Genomic DNA, 8,749 nt, shown 5'->3' on the forward strand with positions numbered 1-8,749 from the left:
AAAACAAATATTAACCACTAATTGAACAAGAGATGAGTGAAACATTACCGGACGTAAAGATGAAGTGCAATTAGATAATCTTATGCAAGAATTATGGACTCAGTAAAGAAGGAACAACAATTTTTGGGTTCTGGGAGTTCAGGGGTCGAAAAGGGTAAAAGGTGACCCTTGGAGTCTATTTATAGACAAACCGTGGGACCCAGTACTCACCTACCAGCGCGGCCGCACAAAAGCGACCGCGGACCGCGCTGGATTTGTTCCATTGAAGCTTCAGTAGGCAGCCTCCGCAGACCGCACAAAAGAGACCGCGGCCGCGAAGGCCCATCGCGGACCGCACAAAAGTGCAATGCGGCCGCGGTGGAAAACTTCAGAGAGCAACATATTTGGACCATGCCAGTGCGGACTGCGCTAAGGTGACCACGGCCGCACTGGCAAACTTCAGAGGCTGTTCACTTTGTTCCAACTTATTTTGCACTGCATCAACACAATCCCTGCAACATCTCACAACCAATTAGCTCAAAAATCCTAAACTATAAAGAAAATCAAAGAGAAAGAAAAAGACATGGGTTGCCTCCCAAGAAGCGCCTGAATTAACGTCGCGGCACGATGCGGGTTACCAACACATCATTTGAAATGTATCATAGCCACCACGTGGCTATCATCAATCTTCCAAAGATAATGCTTCACACGATGTCCATTGACTCTGAATATTTCACCATTCTTGTTCATTAGATCAAGAGCACTAAATGGGGTCACGAACCCAACTTCAAATGGCCCACTCCACTTTGATTTGAGCTTTCCCGGAAACAGACGTAACCGGGAGTTGAAAAGAAGAACTATATCACCAATTTTGAATTCCTTTTCCCGAGCATATTTGTCGTGAAGATACTTCATCTTGTCCTTATACAAGGACAAGCTGGAGTAGGCATGAAATCTAAACTCATCAAGCTCATTAAGTTGCTCAACACGGAGATTCGCTGCAACATCCCATTCCAAGTTCAACTTTCTCAAGGCCCACATAGCTTTGTGATCCAATTCTACTGGAAGATGGCAAGCTTTCCCAAACACCAACCGGTATGGAGACATACCAATTGGGGTCTTGTAAGCCATCCGGTACGCCCATAAAGCGTCATCCAAATTTTTCGACCAATCGATCCTATTAGCATTGACCTTGGACAAGATACTTTTTATTTCTCGATTGGAGACTTGCACTTGACCACTAGCTTGAGGATGATAGGGGGTGGTCACTTTGTGATTACTCCATACTTGGCAAGCAATAAATCAAAAGCCTTGTTGCAAAAGTGAGACCCCCCATCACTAATGATAGCACGAGGGGTGCCAAACCTTATGAAGATACTCTTTTTCAAAAATGCTACAACACTCCGAGCTCCATTGTTGGGTAAAGCCACGCTTCAACCCATTTTGACACATAATCCACTGCCACTAGAATGTAAGTGTTCCCACAAGAGCTCACGAAAGGACCCATGAAATCGATGCCCCAAACATCAAAAATATCCACCTCGAGAATCGTATTGAGAGGCATCTCATCCCTTTTTCAAATTCCGCCGGCTCTTTGGCATGCATCACATCTCTTTACCAAATCACTAGCATCCTTAAACAAAGTCGGCCAATAAAAACCGCAACTCAAGACCTTTGAAGCCGTCCTCACCCCTCCGTGATGGCCACCATAGGGGGAGGAGTGACAAGCCTCCAAAATGCTCAACTGTTCACCTTCCGGGACACACCTTCTAATCACACCATCCGTGCAAATCTTAAACAAGTACGGATCATCCCAATAAAAATCCAAACTATCCCGTTTGAGTTTCTTCCTTTGGTTGGAAGAGAGCTCACACGGGACAATTCCCACTCACAATGAAGTTGGCAATAAATTTGTCCGCCAATTCATCCCATGTGGTGATAGAATGATTTGGGAGCCTTTCTAACCAATCCAACGCTTTACTCTGAAGAGAAAACAGGAAAAGCCTCAATCTCAACGAATCCTCTGACACATTTGTTTGTTTGCTGCCCCAGCATGTATCTACGAACCCCTTCAAGTGCTTGTATGCATTTTGATCGGAGGAGCCCGTAAAATATCCTCGTTGCTCGAGCAATGTCAGCATGACATTTGTGATTTGAAAGTTCCCCGCCCGGATTCGGGGAGGAATAATGGCACTCGCGTAGCCTTGATTAGGGAGAACTCTAGGGACTTCTCTTGGCGGTGGCGGAGGAGGGTCTTGAATAGGATTGTTGTCATTGGCCTGACGGTCTCTACATGGAGCTGGAGGTACGGGAAGCTCATCATGATCAATATCTTCTACCTCCTCCCCCGCCATGGCATTGCCAAGGGGGTCATTAGCATTTAAAGCCATAGTACCTGAGTGATCGACACAAACAAAATTAGTAAACAAGAAGGAAAGAGAAGCAAAACACAAAACGAACTAAACAGACAGTCAACATCGTAAGGTCCCCGGCAATGGCGCCAAAAAGTTGATCGCTGCAGACTCGACACTACACCAAGGTAGGAAGAGCGGGTCGCAATAGCTTTTACCCGAATAATGGTCGGGATCGATTTCCACAGGGAGCTAGTAGTGGAGTTAGATTTTCTGTCTAGTCTAGAGATGTGTTTGTGCTCCTAATGTCACTTCATACATTCTTGGTTTTTGATTTTTATAACTACTATGATAAAACTACTGATTAACGCTAAATTATGCTACTAGAATATTGCTAAGTTGTATCTAATGGGAAGAAGGTCACTAGGGTCGTGGCATTACCTAGGTGGCTAATTGACGGGTAGATGCTACTAAGGATAGATTGATCTATTTGGGGCTTATGCTATAACCGTTGCACAATTATACCCACTCTCACACCTCTCGGTAGAGAGAGTGATTTTGCCCAATTGACTCTCTCGAGACCAATTGGGTAGGCTAATTAGATCAAGCAACTAGGGTTCAAGTAGGGTGATTACTCTCTCGAGATTTAACCCGTTAATTGGGACTATCATTTCTCATGAGTCCATCCTAATTCCTTGTTAGGTCAATTTTGGGGTCATAGACTCTCTTTCTCAAGAAGAGTCAAACCCACAAAGCTTGAATCAGTGTTTGCAACCACCAATTCTTAAATAAAAACATAAAATCAACCCAAATAGCAAACACCCATAATCAATCTAACCCTATATGGCAACACCCATCAATTACCCACACTAGGATTGAGCCACAACCCTAGCTAATGGGTTTAGCTACTCATGCTAGATGCAGAAATTGAAGAAATAGATGAAAAAATAAGCATATTAATTGATTACTAAGAAGAAACTACAATAATCTATCGTTAATGAAGAGCAGAAGTGCCGAAAATGAATACAAAAGTGTGTCTCACAAGCGCAGCTCAGTCTGGAATATAAAACTTGACTTAAAAATGGTAAAATGTCCTATTTATACTAGGCTGGAAAAACTGGACAAAAATACCCCTGCGGGGTCAGTGCGGGCCGCGCAAAATGAACCGCGGCCGCACTGGCTCTTAGACTTCAATTTATGCTTCTCTGAACTTGAGGACCGCGGGCCGCATTGCTTGGAATTGGCAAAATTTTGGCTCTCTGAATCTCTGCTCCGCAGACCGCGTAAAAGAGTAACGCGTCCACGGAGCCTGACCGCGGACCGCACTAAAGAGTAGCGCGGCCGCGTTGCCTCCAGCTTGAAAATGCCACTCTTTGAACCTCCTAGTGCGGCCGCATTCACATTTGCGCGGTCCGCACTAGGTTCTCTTTTCCTCAATTTACTTAGTCTTTGACACTTGAGTAGGTTTCACTCCTTTTTGAGCCGATCTTTGACATTCGTCGCTTTGTCGATCAAACCTGAAATCAAGTACAACTTGTGAGCATTTTGGGACTATTTTGTAGCAATTTATAACCAAAGCATGGGCAAGTAGGGGCATAAAACATGTTAAAATCCCGACTTATCAACTCCCCCAAACTTAAATCTTTGCTTGTCCTCAAGAAAAAAAAATAAGACCCACCCCTTAAAGGACAATCCAAGTAATTCCAGCTATCCTAAAGTAACCTCAACAAGCATCAATTGCGACTAACAATTGCCCTCAACACAAATGGATCATTAACAACATTCAAACCTTGAAAACTATGGATCAAGTGTGACACAAGAGCATCAAGAATTGACTCATTACATCAAAGAACTCTCTCAACTACTTGGGTCTCTGTGGATCCCCAAACTCATACATCCTCAACTCTCCCTAAGCAAACCTCAGCTTTTAGAGAATACGCACACAAATCGAGGTCAATGGGAGTTCACTCGTCTCTCTCAAGGAAAGGTCACAAGTCCGGCTCTAGGTACCATATGCTTGACCCTCATGTAAGTATCCACTAATGCGAGTGTAATCCAACTCAAGATCATATAGGGCTTTTGTGGAGTTAATGTGAAGGCTTTTGGGTAAGGGTAGGATATGTTTTTGTTCAAGTGGGTTCAATCTTCCCTTAAGCACTTCTTTTGATTCATTGGCACAATTCACTCGCCTCTTTGAGTCATTTCACCTCTTTCAAGGGGTTAGAGAGACACATTGTCACTCTTTCTTATACAATTCAAGACATTTCTCCTTTTTCTACTTTTTCCACACCCTTTTTCACTTTTGTTTTTCTTGAATCCCTTTTTATTCTTGTTCACATTTGGCTTTCTTTTTGTCTTTTTCTTTTCTTTCTTTTTCATTGCCTTCCTTTTCTTTTGCTTTGGTACCTTTTTGTTTCCTTTCTTGTCTCTCCCCCCCAAACTTAGACTTTGCTATTACTCAAGGGAAGATGTGGGTGCCAAGAGAGGGTAGAATTTAGAATAGGTATAGGCTTGTAGCATTGCTTCTTGAAAGAAGAAGGTTTAAGGCTCGAAAGGGGTTAGCTAGGGATTATCTCATTGGTAGGTTATGGAATTGTTCAACTTATCATTTGGATCAAGGAGAGCCTATAATCACTTCTCAAGTCGAATTTCACTCAAAATTTTGCCTCAACAAACATTCGGGGCAAGTTCTAGACCATTGGCTCAGGACTTGGACTCATAATTCAATTTCTCACCACACATACTCAGGGATTGCTAAAGACATAGAGTTGAGGGCCCACAACAACCTTAGATACGATTGAGCACACAATAGTCCCGAAAGACCACATGATGTTTGTTTGGTCAACCCAAGAGTCTCAAGGTCACTACTTTCACAATCCTAAACACAACCACTTGTCTTTGACCATGGGATCAAAGGCAAATGTGTTAGGCCCAAGTGAAGCTATGCTTGAAGTACCCTTAACTAAAAACAACAGGAAAAAAAAACGGACTCGAACCCTTAAGAAGGTTGTCACACCATCCATCATCGGGAAGAGCCACCCGGTTCACACAATACTCCACCCTTGGAAAGAACCGTGACATTAAGAAAACCAAGGCCTTATTGAAAACGCCAAAAACAAAACAAAGGGCTGCGAGCCTAACTACGAAACTAAAAACGAAAAAAAAAATTACGAAAATACGGAAATAGAAATTAGAATGAATATTACAATAGGGGATTAGAATATACAACGGGGAATGAATATATACAAAATGTAACTTAACTTTATATACAAACCAAAATAGAAGATAAAAAGTACTGAATGTAAAGTTATATACATACCAAATAGAAAATCAACCAAACAAAAGAAACATAAACTGAGTCAAATATATACAGTCATCCAGATAAACAAAAAAAAAGTAGGGCGCAACCCCACGAATAAAAGCTGGCATTATCCCCAATGCCAACTATCAAACTAAGCATCAAAAAGTCATAAGAAAGGATATAGGAGCTCCCTAAGCCTGGTCCGTCTGCATGGGATCATCAGTGGTCCCCAATTCCTCTAAATGTGCGGGAACCGCAGACTGGTTCCCGGTCTCCTGCTGCTCAGCTGCTGGGACAGAGGCCTGTGCCTGGACCGGCTGGATGTCAGGTGCATCATGTGGCAAACTGGAGGAGGCCTTCTGTTGGGCTGCCACCTCAATAACTGCATCAGCTGTACTGGGGAGCTTCCTCTTCTTCCTTGGCTGCCTGGGTGCCTGCTCTTGCTGTGGCTCTGCTACTGGTGCTGCTGAGGCTGGGGCTGGGTCCCCGAATAGCAAGTCTAGAGGCATCTGGTCTGCCAATAGCTTGTCCACATCTGTCCTGAGCTGTTTCACAGACTCCTTGGAAGCCCTTGATCTCCTCATCTTCTTATGCTCCTTGGCAAGCTCCTTCAGAGCCTTGCCATGTGACTCCACTACTGCAGACAAGGTAGCTTGTGTCTTCATAATCTTTTCCTGGTTCTCCAGGAGCTTCTTCAAAGTGTCCTCTATGGACTGAGGAATCTGAGCAGGCTGAGGTGCTGACTGGGTCTCAATGATGGAAGACAATGTAGACAACTTGGATGTCGCAGCTGACATCTAGTTGTTCAAACTGGCCAATGTCTGGCTCAACTGATGGGTAGTGATGGGATACCTCCGGGAAGATGGAACCCCGGGCCAGCTGAAGTACTGGGACCAGCAGCAGAGGAAGGTCCTGGAGGCAAGTCCTCAACTGTAGTGGCAGCAGGCATAGTGGAAGGCTCGGTAGAAGGCTCTACCGCAACTGGCTCCTCAGACTGGCCAGTTGGGGTAAAGGAAGGTGGCTGGTAGCTCTTGTGTTTAGGGTTGTCCGGACCCTGCATACTGTACCAAGAGTAAGGAGCCACAGGCTTGGTCTTGACATCATATCTCTTCTTCTCCACCTCTAGGTCCCGGAAATACATTGAAAGGGTGTTGGGGAAAGGGTAATTCCGGTCATGCTCTTGCCCCACAGCAGAAATCACACGGGACATCACATTGCCCACATTAATAGGGTACCCGGCCATAATAGATGCAACAAGAACAGCCCGGGTAAGTGGAATAGTCTTATCGTGGGTAGAAGGGTCAAGCCGACTGCACACAAAAGTCAACCACCCTCGAGCCTCAAAGTTGAAGGTCTTCCNATGTCCAACACTCTTACCCTACTCTTAGATTATTCGGTTCTGCCCCTCTGGTATGTGTACTGCTTAGGGACCCTTGAGATCTCTTTGAACTCTGGCATACCAGGGCTGGCCTTTCCACACTGCCAATCTTTATCGGAAAATGTTCGGCGGTCCCTTAGCAAGATGCCTCGGGCCTTCTCAAATGGAATATGTAATGAGAGAAAAACACGAAGGGCATTGTGAAAATCATGCAGGTGGGAGATCACTGGTAAGAACCATGATTAGAGCAGGCTATTATTGGCCTAAAATGGAAGAAGAAGCGGAAAATTTCGTGGCTAAATGTGATAAGTGACAAAGATACGGTAATAACATGCATAGACCGGCAGAGTTGTTACATCCAGTTGTTGCACCATGGCCTTTCATGAAGTGGGGGATGGATATCGTAGGTCCTCTACCACAGGCAAAAGGTAAGGTAAAATTCCTATATGTACTCACTAACTACTTTACTAAATGGGTAGAAGCAGGAGCATTTAAACAGGTACGGGAGAAAGAAGTCAGAGATTTCATTTGGCGAAATATCATATGTCGATTTGGTGTACCAAAACAAATCGTGTGTGATAACGGCCCACAATTTATAGGCGCACAAATTACAGAATTTTTTCAAAGTTGGCAGATCAAAAGGATTACCTCAACACCTTATCATCCGGTGGGTAATGGACAAGCTGAGTCAACAAATAAAGTTATTATCAACAATTTAAAGAAACGATTGGAAGAATTCAAAGGCAATTGGCCAGAATTGCTACCTGGTGTTTTATGGGCATATCGCACCACAGCAAAAACAAGCACGAGTGAAACACCATTTTCGCTAGTATACGGGCTGAAGCATTGATTCCAGTGGAGATAGGAGAACTAGCACGAGATATACAGAAACAAATGAGGACTCCAATGAAGAAGAAATGCAGCTAAATCTTGATTTACTTGAAAGAAAAAGAGAAGATGCATTAATAAGGATGGCAACACAAAAACAAGTTATGGAACGATACTACAATTGAAAAGCACGCCTAAGATACTTTAAGATTGGGGACTTCGTACTCAAAAAAGTTTTTCGATCCACGAAGACAGCTAATACGGGAAAATTAGGCCCAACCTGGGAAGGACCTTACAGAATTCATGGTATTGCGGGAAAAGGAGCATACGAGCTGGAAACAATGGATGACAAGATATTACCTTCACATTGGAATGTCGTTCACCTGAAGAGATACTATTTCTAAGGAATACCCACGGTCAGGTATCCTCATTTTAAAATTCTATTTTTGAGTTGTTAAAATTTTACAAACGATTTTAGATGATAGGCAAAAAGCTAACCCGTACTAAATGATGAATCACGACCTGCAAGGCACGTGGAATAAATTAAAATTTCTGGTCTAGGGTTACACCTATTCTGATAGAAATTGATACGGGTTAAGCAGTCTTCATCTAAAATTGTACCTCCGAGTCCCGTGTGTTTTATTCCTTTACAGAAAGAGGACCAAACGAGAGGAGTAATCAAGTGTTCAAGGTTTCAAACTTCAAAGCTCAAACACTTGGGGGACTATATAATACACATAGACATATGTATAAAGAAGGCGAGGAAGATTGAGAAACGATCAAAGTTCAAGCCTGAAAAATTTAATCATTAAATGAGTCAAGTGCAGAGTGTCAAGTGCAAAGCAAAGCTACGAGCTAAAAAGCCAAAGAAAAACCTCATCATAGTTCGGTTAAAGTCAATATACATGTACT

The sequence above is a fragment of the Nicotiana attenuata genome, chromosome 12 (genome assembly GCF_001879085.1).
Source record: "Nicotiana attenuata strain UT chromosome 12, NIATTr2, whole genome shotgun sequence".
Lineage (NCBI taxonomy): Eukaryota > Viridiplantae > Streptophyta > Magnoliopsida > Solanales > Solanaceae > Nicotiana > Nicotiana attenuata.